The sequence below is a fragment of the Lathyrus oleraceus genome, chromosome 6 (genome assembly GCF_024323335.1).
Source record: "Lathyrus oleraceus cultivar Zhongwan6 chromosome 6, CAAS_Psat_ZW6_1.0, whole genome shotgun sequence".
Lineage (NCBI taxonomy): Eukaryota > Viridiplantae > Streptophyta > Magnoliopsida > Fabales > Fabaceae > Lathyrus > Lathyrus oleraceus.
In genome coordinates, this window is record NC_066584.1 from 286,438,958 (window position 1) to 286,452,363 (window position 13,406).

The following is a 13,406-nucleotide window of genomic DNA, read 5'->3' on the forward strand; positions in this document are numbered from 1 at the left end:
AGAAAAATAAGGAAAACCTAAGGAGAGCTCTAGGAAGAGAAGCCATAGTCAAAAACTTGAATTTTTCTGGAATTACAAGGTAAGGGTGAGAATTTGGTTAATAATATGGATATGAATGGAAGGGTAGAAGAAGGTTTAGTTCTTTTTGGATTGATGATGAATGTTGATGTTTGTTGAATGAAATTTCTGTTTTAAAGTGTTCACCATGAATGATGTTTGAAGGTTTTAGGCATCAATATAATATATAGATCCATGAATATATGAAAATAAGTAGTTATTGATATAAGTATATTTATGACTGAATTTAAAACCATAAAATATTTTTGGTGATAATTTTATGGATATTTTTGGGGTTGGATAAGATGAAAATCGTGTTGGAAATTTCAGAAAAATAACAACTTTTTGGTAACACCTTTGTGCATGGTTTTGATCATAACTTTCAACTCGTAAATCATTTTGGGATGGGGTTTGAAGCGTTGGGTATCTAAAAAAGAGTGAAATAACTTTGTTTCAGGGGTAAAATATTTGTAGTGATGATTTCAAGGCCGGTTTTGGGGTTGGAGAAGATGAATATCGTGATGGAAATTTCAGAAAACAACAACTTTTTGGTAACGCATTTGTGCACAGTTTTGATCATAACTTTCAACTCGTAAATAATTTCGGAATGAGGTTTGAAGTGTTGGCTTGCTGAAACAGTGGGATATAACTTTGTTTCAGAGATAAAATATTTTTAACGATTTTATCAGAGGTTGGTAGTAGGTGGAAAAGAAGTGTATGATGTAACGAATATGGATGATGCCCATATTGACAAATTATTTGATGTGTTATGAATGATTGGGATGACGTGTTTGATTATATTGGTGGCAGTCCATAAGGGTGAATTATGTTACAAATGGTTGCAATTGTGTGATCGATTATGGATCCCTAAATATTATTATAATTATTGCGTTAATTGCACTATTACCATGCCATACATTCATTGTTGATATGTTGAATGAGATAAGTCATAGGTCCGAAGGGGGACGAAAGACTTATCTGAAACTCAGAAGGGGGAGTCTGGGATTCTGAAGGGGGAATAAGGTTCATAAGAAGAACCAAATGTTGAATTGGTACCACATGCATATGAGTCGTTGTCGTTGTCGTGAGTCGCATAACATGAATGAAATATATGTGTGAAATATGACTATGTGTAATGATAATGTTGTTGTATGTGATACTGATGATAATTTGGACGTGAGAATGTGATATGTTGTTATGCATAATTGTGTATATGTTGTACTCTATTTTACATTCTATGTTGTTATTATTGAAAGGAATTCTCATCCATTCTATTTGAATATTGTCCTTACATGGGCATCATGCAGATACTCAAGAGTAGAGACGTTGTTGTGAGTGGAAGTTAGCTCCTGGAGCTATTTCTTTTAGTTTATTCATGTTAGCTTTGATTATGCTCTGATATGTAACAATGGGAAGCGAATTATTTGTTTTGTGTTGAAATTTTCTGAGAGACAATGCATGCTGTTGTATTTGTTTTTATGTTTTGGTGTGATAGAACTTGGAGAAGACTCACGAGTCGGTGCTTTTAATTTTGTTATGAAAACTACTATGAGATTTTAAATTGGTATGTTTTTTATTATGATTTCACTGCGAAGATATTCAGATGAGTTAGATGTTGTGTAAACATCCTAAGTGCAAATGTATGCAGTAAAATATTTTGTTGTAACCCGTGTTACGGAGCATGTTATGATTATTGTGAGTGACACCCTAAGTGATTGTATTTTGTTAATTAAATTCTTTAATAATTACGCGTGGGGTTTTAGGGTGTTACAATCCCTCTTTATAAACACATAATATAAGGAAAATGAAAAATGCAAGCAATGGTGATAATATAAAGACATTGTGGATTAGAGTTCAAGTCACATGATCCAAGTAGCCACACAAGATAAATTGAATTAGAATGGGACCAAAGTAAATGGAAAGCATGCATAAAAATTCATCATATTCAATGACAACTATCAATCAATAGGAAATGGATTCCATATGGATAAATAGTAAAGATTAATCACACGAACATGGTGAGACATGATATCTAAACAAAGCATAGATAAAGGAAAAATGAAATGGTATTTTAAATTTAGAATATATCACAATCTAATGGTCAATTTAAATGGGAATTAAACTAATGATCAAATGAAAAATCATCATCTAAGCATGGCACACAAACATGGATCAAGTTAACAAGGTGAATTAACATGAATCAACAACCAATACCACGCCTTAACCTAATCTAATACCTAAGCTAAGCATATTGATCAAGGTAATTACAAATCAATTAATATGGTAATTAGAATTACAATTCAAATAAACTATGTAAACATGATCAAAAGTTAACAATTAAATACCAACATGTAATGTAATTAAAACAACAATAAAACCCTAGAGGATTTAACCCTAATCATGATCAAATTCAACCAAATTTACCACAAAAATATGCCACAATAAGGTAGAAAAATAATGGAAAATGATATTGAGAAAAGAAATGGCAAAAAAACATGGCAAAAATGAATAAAACAAGGAGGGGGTTAAAAAATGAAAATAGGGTGCAAAAGGCAGATCTCAGTGCAGACCCATACACGGAGGTCCATTATTATTGCTATTGGAGACAGGGGGTGCATAAGCAAAATAATGGTGATATTCAGAAATTGTGCAAGGCTCATCCATTGGAGGGGCCCAAATGAAACAAGACAATGTACTGAAACAATCAACATTCAAATCGAAATCCAAATTCAATTTGAAATGAAATTAAAAAATAACGCGCCAAGCCAAACATGAAAACGTTACAAGCTCAGGCCAGCCACCACCACCAACCACCACGTCGGAGGTTGCTTCCAGCAGCGGCGGTGCATTAAAATTCAAATTGAAGATACCAACAAAAGCGCAGTGTTAAATTGATGATGAGTCCAAACTCTAATTCACGAAATTCTTCATCAGAAGCCTAAACTGAAGACCAAGGCTCAAGAACCCTAAATACTTTATGTTAAATTAAATGGATATGACGAGGAATCAAAGCTCAAGACGTTGGGGCTTTAATTCTTCTCCTCAATCCCTACATCATGGTAACAAGAAAATGGAGAAACATGGGAGATTCGAGATTACCTCGCCATAGAAGATGCTTGGAAGAAAGTCTAAGGTAAGCTATCTAACTTCTTTTCTCTATTCTTTCTTGCTGAAAAATCTCTTTTCCTTCTATTCTACCTATTCTTCTTGAATTCATGAGTGAAAATGAGTGAGCTGAGAGATTGAATCGACTTCCTCTGAGTTTATGGTTTGGAGGTTGAGATGAATGGAGGTTGATTTAGAGGTTGAAGATGATGTTGAGAGGTTGAGGGTGAAGGTCATTTTGAGGTTTGAGAGGTTGAAGATGAACTCTAAAAATGAGAAATTTTGATCAATTATTTGAGGTAATGATTGGGTGTTCAGAGGAAAAATGATTAGCCAATGATTAGTGATTGGAGAGAGTGATTTATAGATGGTTATGCTTTGGAATTCGTGAAAATTCAGTTAGGCTCAACTAAAGTTTGCAACTGAATTGTGGAAATCGAGGGATTCAAGTTAGTTATTTTTTTTCTATTTTGATTTGTATGGAATTAAGTGAATGAAATGATTAGCTGATGTGGCAATATTATGCTCAAGTTAGTTAGGTTTAGTTATGGGAGATGTAGTTGACTGTTTAAGTTAAGATGAGTGGTTCATTTAACTGTTATGGATTTTTGTTGTAGAATCATTTGCTCAATTTTTATTTGATGTATTAGTTGGCATGCCGATGGTTGCCCTGCCTTGTGAATTGTTATTGGATTATGTTTGGCTTGGCCTTGCTGAATTGTGATGAGGTTGTGGGATTATGCATGGTTGCCTTGCCTTGTGAATGATGCCTGCCTTGTGAATGATGCTTGCCTTGGTCTGTTGCAGGTTTGCATTTGGTATAGGTCTGGCTTGTTTGGATTGTGCAAGATTTTGTGTTGCATTCTCTGCTTGGTGGTTGCAACCCTGTGTTGTAGCTTTGTTTCATGTTGATGCACGGCCTGCTCATGGCTTAATATAGGTTCAGTTTATTGCAGACCGGTTGGTTGTTGCATGATTGTTGGGTTGGCATACTGGTATGCACATGTTAAGTCTGTATGGCTTGGTATGAACATGACCTTGGTTGCTTGGATTGTGTTAATGTATATGGTGTGTAACATGCTAGGTTTAAGCTTACGGCTTGTGGTATATGTATGCTAGTGGTCATGCTTGAATGTAATGCTAATGTTTTGCATTACTTGGCATATCATGTCTTGTTATGATTGGCATGACATGACTGCTTTTGTTGTATCACTTGGTTGCTTTTATAGGCATGACATGAACATGGTTGGCCAAAGATAACTTGTAAATGAAGAAATCATGATGTACATAAGCCAACATGGATTTGGATGATGAATCAAGGCCAATGGAATTAGGTTAGGTCTTAGGGTGGTCAGTTGATTTTGCCCATCTGTGACCAAAAAGTCAATTATTGATCAAAAGTCAACTATTGTAAAAAATGGTCAAATCTGTAATCTTATACACATGTATGGACTTTGAATGAACAGTGTATAAATGAAATTGATATTTGGTTTATGAATGAATGGAAATGGTATTAAATGAATTGAATATGTTGAACATGGACTTGAATTGTATGGAAATGAATCATTGAAAATCCAAAGATACATGCATTCAAACCATACATCCTACCAATCTTGAATGGATAATTAAAGGAATGTGAATGAAAAAACTTGAGTCAATCAAGGACTAATGGAAATCCAACATGGCAAAAATGACCAATGAATTAAGAACCAATGGACACATGAGCAACTATGAATGAATAAACCATGAACTAGCAATGACCAGATGAAATGAATGAGACAAATGGAAGTTGTGATGCCATGAAAATGGGCTTGGACCAATGGATACCTGTCGCATCCGTGAAAAACAACCGGCGGGCTAAAACAGAAAAACAAACAGAGCCGCCACTGCGCGTTATTTATCCCAAAATAGGGAAAGGAAACGCTCAGAGAAACCTGGAAAGGAAATGGTCTCGCGACCAAAGAGAAAGGGTAAGGGAGTCGGTTACGCAAGGGGAAGGTATTAGCACCCCTCACGTCCGTCGTACTCGACGGGATCCACGTTCTAAAAAAAGAAAAGGTTGCTAAACATCACACACACACGCACCGAAGACAACACAGGTGGGGTTAAGGGGAAGAGAGCTCGATAGGACGTCGCATCCTATGCCTACGTATCTCGTCTGGAACGAGAATCAAAGCTGCCGTAGTTCGGCTTACACACGCCAAACAACACACACACCCACAGGCAAACTTGGAACCCGACAGCCACTCGATGGAATTACGTCAGCTTCCGAACCAAACAAACACAATCAGGATACGTACAGCCAATCGCTGGGCTTACGTCCATATCCTGACACACAAGCAGATAACAAGTAAACACACACAAAAAGAAAAAAAGTGCCCGGAGAGACCTCGCACGGTCTCCTGCCTACATACCTCGTCCGGAACGAGGATCAGGGCGATGTAGTTCCCCTGAAAGGGAAAGAAAATCTAGCCAGAAACCAAGGGAAGACACACTACCAGGGAGCTGGACTCGAGCCTAGTGTTATCATGCATCATTGCCCTATGTTACGGTTTCTACCTACTTGCACAACTGCAAGCTAATCCTATCCAGGAAAACAAGCATACAAGCATACAAGCAAACAGAGCAAACAAATATTCACAAAGCACACACTATAACCAGTCAAGTGAGGCTCAAACAATGGGTTTGACTGCCGAAGCAAGTCATCTGTACATGGGTAGTATTCGCTCTTAACCTTGCCATTGCGGGGCTAAGGTGAAGCAGATGAAAGGTGAGTGAAGATTAGACTTCACAGCTCTTATCCCTGACCAGGGAGAGCTTCAGACAAAGGAGCGTGGGTCCAGAATGGAGGGACCCTTCTACGCTCAAGACTCTGACTCGATTGTGCAACAGCACAAGATCTTGGGTTTGTGTCCCAATGCATCAACACAGTGGTGTGAGCAGAGGGACGACTCAATAGAATAGCGGGGGATAGATTGCATATCCCTTGGGTTCCGCCAATTGCCTCATAGAGGTCTTTACCTGCTTGGCACAAATGTAAACAACCACAAACATCGCCTCTTAAGGAGGACTTCAGACAGTTGCCTGGCCAAGTAACAGGCCAGGTCTTTCAGACTACATGGAGAATAGAAGTCCTACCTCAAGTGGTTTAAAAACCAAGCAGCAGCAAGCAAGTTCTTAAAGAACTGTAAGCGACTAAATGTACCTGAAATCAATCAAGTATCATCAGTACTCAGACAAACCAACAATAAACAGCAAATGTTAATCTATACAGACAACACAAGTTAATGCACACAAGCGCAAGCTATAAGCTCAAGCTCAAGCATCAATCCCTACAAAACAAAGCCAATGTTAGTTCACAACATCAAACAAAACTCAATTTAATCAACTTGCACTTTTTCCCTTAAGCCTTTTGCATTTCAACCTGAAAATCCACACCAAATGTGAGAAACTAGACCACTAGGCCAAGCCTAGGGTCCAAAAGGGATAAAAAATTCTAAACAGCAAGTGCAAACCAACCAAAATCAAATTAAAACAAATAGAAAGCAAATTCAATTGGTTCCATGCTCATATCATTCACCATTATCATTTCATGCACAATTTAACCTTAATCATGCAATTTGCAACTTCAAATAACCAAACAAAACTATCTCACTCAAAAGCATACCAAATCAATTCAATTAATTCCACAAAAATTCACACCTAAACAGGACTTATTCAATGTATGGCATGTCAATTTTCAGCTCAATTGGACAAAATAAAGTAGGTCAATGAAAATCAATAAGTCCAGACACATTTATACAAGCCAATTCAAGACATCAACATAAGCATCAACTTCCATAATTCATAAAACAGAGACAACAATTAAGAAATGAATGGGATCAAAACTATGATGTCCTATAATGTGTCTACAATCCACATATCAAATTTCATCTTCATCCAATACACTATGAGAATTTCACAAGCAAAATGCCAACATGTATCACACAATGTCACCAAATGAGCATACAGAGAAGAAAATTATCAATCAATTTGAAAACGCAACCAAAAATTCCATACAAAATCACATGTTATCCTGACATATCAATGATCATTCATGCAAAAAATTGGAGCAATTCAACATCTCTAGATCATGCAAATAAAATCAGAAAGTTGACCTAGCTTGGTGTGACACAAATTGTCACACCTCTATTCAAAAAATCATATCTCCATCACCAAGTATCCAAAAATCATAAACTTTACATGGAAATCACCATCAACATGTCCAGAATAAGCACAAAAATTTTCATCCATTTCTTTACAAGTATGAGCATTTCATGAAGGATATGGTGAAACATACACAAAATGCACACATGAACAAAATCAATAGGCCAATTAAATTTCCACACGTGCAAAAATTTCACAAAAATCATCATAAAATTCTACACATTCTCATGAGCATGGCATAAAAAATTTCACCAAAATTGGATGAAAAATGAGTGAGATGCTAATTTTCTAAGTTGTGGTAACAAAATTGAAATAAGAATGAAAAACAAAATAGAAATAATAATAATTAAATGGCGTAATGGCATTTTTGCAATTCTGAACACATTATCCAAAACTACGCCGTTTTGATTAGTGGCAACGGAATGTTTCTATTGGCCAGCGGGGGCGGGAAACAAGATTCAAATGATGCAAATGGAAAATGAAGATCTACAGCACATATTTCATCGTTCTCGAGCAACAGTTTTCCAGAAAACGCAGCAACATCAAACATCAACCAAAATCAACAAGCATATATCCATTGGAACCGTATGAGCATGTAGATCATGAATATGTGATCAATTCAACCTAATTCTAAGCATAGCGACGAGATCGAGCAAAATAAGATACGAGCACAAAACTTCAAATCGCGATAACTCAACCTACAGTTAATCATTTCACAAACCACAACTTGCATGATGTTCTACGTTGAATGATCTTTCTAACGCATATCACAATTAAAGAAATGGTAAGATTCGAAAACTGACCTTAAAGTGATGGCAGTGGTTGTTCTTTGAGTTCTTGCACGCAATTACCAAAAACAGATGAAGATGAAGCTTTAGGAAGTTGATTGGAACTTGTATTTCAGCTCAAGCACGATCCAGATGTGAGAAATCTCCAAACTCCATTGTTGAGCATGATGTGAACAGTCACGAATCCAATGCTTTCTTGCTCCAAATCACCAAAACAGTTGAAGCTAAGGATCTATGGAAGATGAAGCAAAAGGAATTTCGCAAAATGATTGAGAATTGAAGAAGTTTGGATCAAGAGAAGTTTGATGAAGATTGAAGAGTTTTTGCACTTTTGGAGGGAAAGTTAGTAATGGATCTTGAAAATTGCAATTGTGATTTGCATTCTGTTACAATTAGGCTTAAATACTCATGCTTAATCACTTTGTTAATCTCAAATTAGCACAAATGAGTGAAATTAGCATAATGCCATTTTTCAAGTGTAAGGGCAAAAATGACTTTTCACATTAGGGCACATGACAGCTATGTGACAGCTCAGACACCTTCTAATTATCATTTGGAATGTGTTGGCTTTGGTCTCATGTTGATTGGCCTTGTACAATTCATTTTCACTATGCTATGCCAAAATTGCATTTTAAGTGCAAGTTCAAAAATAGCCTAACCAAATATTGCATCTTGAAAACTCATGACAGTTCAAACCACTTCTATTTGGCATATGTGATGTGTTGCAAAAACTCCCATTCCAAAATTCCAAGTATTTCTCAAGTTGGACCATTTTGCCCTTGGATTTTAATTAGTGCACTTGAAAATTGACCTTTTGCATTGACCATTTTTGGTGAATTTTGATTATGCACCATGAAAGTACATGTCAAATGGAGTTTGCTCATAAAAAGATCATCCATTTTGGACACTCCATGTGAAAGTTATGCCCCTTTGATTATAGGTCTTTTTTGAAATTGAATGGGCCATAACTTGCCAACCATACATGGGAATTTCAAGTTCTTGGACTTTTTGGAAAGGTGAGACCAAGATCTACAACTTTCATGTTGAACAAATTTTCGTTTGAAGCTTTCTTGGACATGTAATTTTGTGATGAAAAACTTTCCATTTTGGGAAACTTCCCTTACAAGTCACTTTCCATTTTTGGCAATTTTTGTCCTGACTTTATTTTCTTCATTCTTGAGCTTTGACATGTCAAATGACACTTGTTTCAACATGAATGAAGTGTATCCAACTCTCTCCCACCTCCAAATCCATAAAATCAAGCACAGTTGACCACAGTTGACTTTTCAACTGATAGATGAATTTGGCAAGGCACTGATCCACTTGAGCCCCAATTCTCTGATGAAATGGCTCAAGGATGAAACCCTAGCCTCAATAATCTCAATAAAACCACATGATGATCCCCATATCCATCATAGACCCCATCTCCTTGCTATGCCCTGATTGGCCCAATGCAACTGATTAGGGTTGACCAGTGGTCAAAACCCTAATCTCAAAGAATGTGCTCCAACACTTGATGATGACAAACCATGATGATGATGATGAATCATTTCAACCAAGATAAAGACCAATCTCCTTGAGAACCACAAAACCCTAATTTGGACCTCCACATCCCCAGATGATTAATGACCAGTCCAATGAAACCCTAGCTTGCACATAACCTCTCCATCTTCTGATCAAGACTTGTGAGGATGATTTGCACAATGTAACCACATGATATGCAATATGAAATGCCTAATGACCTAAAAATGATATGCAATATGCAATGCCTAATGACCTAAAAATGATATGCAATACGTTAAGCTAGTCCCAAGAGAGGAGGGCAAATTTTGAGGTGTTACAATACCCTTGGGCAATATATGAACATGTAAAGCCTTGTAATGAACTCAAGCCCACCAATGAAACCTCATAATGCACCAAGAACAAATGGGACTTGAATGGAGCTTGACCAAGCAATTGAACATGTATAATGGATGATAGTGAATCAGATGAAATTAGGGTTAGATGCACACACAATGAGTGATAGCGATAATTAGGGTTTTGGTCATGATACAAATGAAACTTCAAAACAAAACATACACACAAAGATCAAAGATACAACCGATTGGGGTTTAGCTTGGTTGAGCAACCTCAAGTTGCTAGGAAACCCTAGATTTCACTAGGTACACACAACTATACCTTGAATCCAAGATACACGTCCTCGTGTCTTGAACAATGCCTATGAAAGTGAAATGATTGAACATGAAGATATACATATGGATTAGAGTTATGGACATATGTGAACAATGTGAAGGGTATGGTAAATTTTGGGGTATGACAAGCTTCCAACATTTGGCCCATCTTATGGTTCATAGCGTCCATGTTCTCTCTCAATACAACTTGATTAAGTTCCAAATGCTCCATTATCCTTTGAATATTACCACAAGTTCACTATGAATGTCAGGAATCGGCATACTAGTCATGGACAAAGGCTAGAATGAGTTTTTTTATTTTGGAAAATGTTATGCGCGCATGCTAATGGGTGCAGATGTATGAATGTTTTGTTATTTTTATGCAAAAATGTAATGTCGTCTTTATGCATATTTTTTTATGCAATTCCATGCGTGGCTCAAGACGATATGGGTAATAGAACCACACAACAACCTATTTGGGAAAGATCCTTATAATTGAATAACTCTAAACTTTTCTACACAACCCCTCACCAGGGGTAACTCTAGGGCTTGGAGAAAAGGGTACTTAGAGTAATAGACCTTAATTGGAATTCCGCCATGTAACGGGAAAACCGTTTTATGACAAACTTCACAAAAAGATCTACTCTAGGTGGGGTATTTGCATTAATCATACAAGGTGTGCTCCTTGGGGATCAATACTTTACAATCACCATAGATGGAATGGGTTCTAAAAGGTCCTTAGAGTCATCAATCTTAATCATAGTTTTATCATACAACATGTTAACCATTTTATGACGAACTCAATAAAGAAGATCTACTATAAGTAGGGTCTTCATGGTAACGATTCAAGGTTTGCTCCTTGGGGTTAGCATTAGACAACTACCCCTTAACTTGTGTTTATTCTCTTTTTTTCAAAAGCTCGGGAAGAGAACTTCAATCAAGTAACAAATCCCAAAGCCCACAGATAAATATATACACAGGTATAAAAATGCAACAAATCCAAATAAAGGAAATATACAATAAATAAGAAGAAACAATGAAGGTAACAAGCAATCGAAAAGCTAAGTAAACTAGAGTGGAATCGCTTAGGAGAGTATATCCCCATCAGAGTCGCCAGCTATCGCAGTGCAAAAAAAAACACCCAGGCGCGTCCCCCGCTCGGAATAACAATAGAGTTTCCATGGATCTTTATCTGTTTGAAAGGAACGGGAAAATATCAAATAAAACCCACTAAAGAAAAGGGAAATGATCATCGCAACTAGATCAGGTTTGAGAGTCGGTTATGCTAAGGGAAGGTATTAACACCTCTCACATCCGTTGTACTCAACTGGACCCATTTAGTTAGTCATGCGAATGAGTGTTAGTGTGGTGCTTACTTGTGATAATCTATTTATTATGCGAGAAACGAGAAAAAAAGAAAAAAAGGGACTAAACCTAAATTTTGTGTTATCATGCTCGCCAAGATTTCAGAATCTCGTGCCTAAGTATTTTCATGGTGAAATGAGAAAATCAGAGCTACGTAGTTCTTTGTAGAAAACCATGTGTTGGTTGATTGGTTTTAGAGAGTGATGCTTAGATCACATTTGAGCGATTTAACCTTTACTTACTCATCGCTCTTGGAGGCTGAAGTCTTTGTTTGTTTCGTGTCGAAATGGATAAAGCATACTCGTTTCTGAAAAAGGTTTTCAAGTCGCACACGGGCGAAAAAGAAGTTTGATTGGTTAAGTTGATTTTATGTGGAATAAGGTAAACGTTGGAACAAGGTGGTCATCGAGCGTCCTTTATCTAAGGATTATAGAGAGATTTGCATCCCTCGGTCCTTTGTTGTCCATTTTTATGAAAATTTAGTCTTTGTGGAGTTTTAGTAAACGTGTGAGCATAAGTGTGCACCCAACGCTTGTTTACCCAAGATGTTCAAAAGGCATTCACCAATTGTCACTTGTTATCCTAGTTTGATTAAAGTATTTTAAGGTGAAAGACCAAGGTATTCAAGAGGAGTGCACCAATTTTCACTTTGTCTTTCGATTTTATTGAGAAAAGAATTTCGCGTGTAGAACGACTTGATGTTGGATCAACGTTTCAAGTTGATTTACAAAAGAATTTGAATTAAGCATAGGAGGTACTCGATGTTGGATCGAGCACTCGATTTGCATTCAATTTGGATTGAAAAAAGGTTTATTTTGTGTTATTAAATTAGTCGATCTAAACTAAGCTAATGCGGGAATCAAAATGAAACATCGTACAAACAATGGAGAGGGGTACATTTGATTATATGAGATGATGAATAGATTGAAATCATAAAAATAGAATGGAGGGGACACACTATTAATACAACGTTGAAAGGGTAAAACCAAAAATGGGCTCAAGGCCCGTTATGCCAGATAGTAGTAAAACCAAAATACAACAAAAGAAAGTGCATGAACAATTAGAAATGGTGGATCTATGTACATGCGAAAAAATTGAAATTGTGAAAATCGTGGAGCGAGATTATATGATCACGGGCTTAGAGGGAAATAGCCTCCGTGTACATCAATAACAAACAAATAAATACTAAAACTTCTTTAATTCTAAAAATGAGACTTTTTAAAGATGTTAAAAAAATAATTAATCAAGTCTAATTTTTGACACCCTTATTTATCTAATAACTTAGATTTAGAAGTATAAATATAATTACTAAAATTATATCTACATAAAAAAACAATAAAATTAGATATTTAAATATAATATAAAGTCCATACCACTTTGAAAGAAAAAAAAATACTCTAGAAAATATCTTTAATTTTTTTGTTATTTAAGCAAATGTAATAAATAACAATAAGAAGAATTCAAAATAGTTATAAGTCAGCCACCCTTTTATTTACCATGTTCAACCATCCCCTTAAAAAAAAACAAAAAGAAACAAAAAAAAGACCAACTTCTGATTTTTCAATAGAATAGTTTTTTTTACTTATTCAAAGTGGCACACCCCAACCAACAAAAAATGACAATATCATTATTAATTATAAGAATTAAACAAATAAACTTTAAAAAAATAGAAGAAGGTACCGAATGTTAAAGAACCAAATCTAAAACAAAAAAG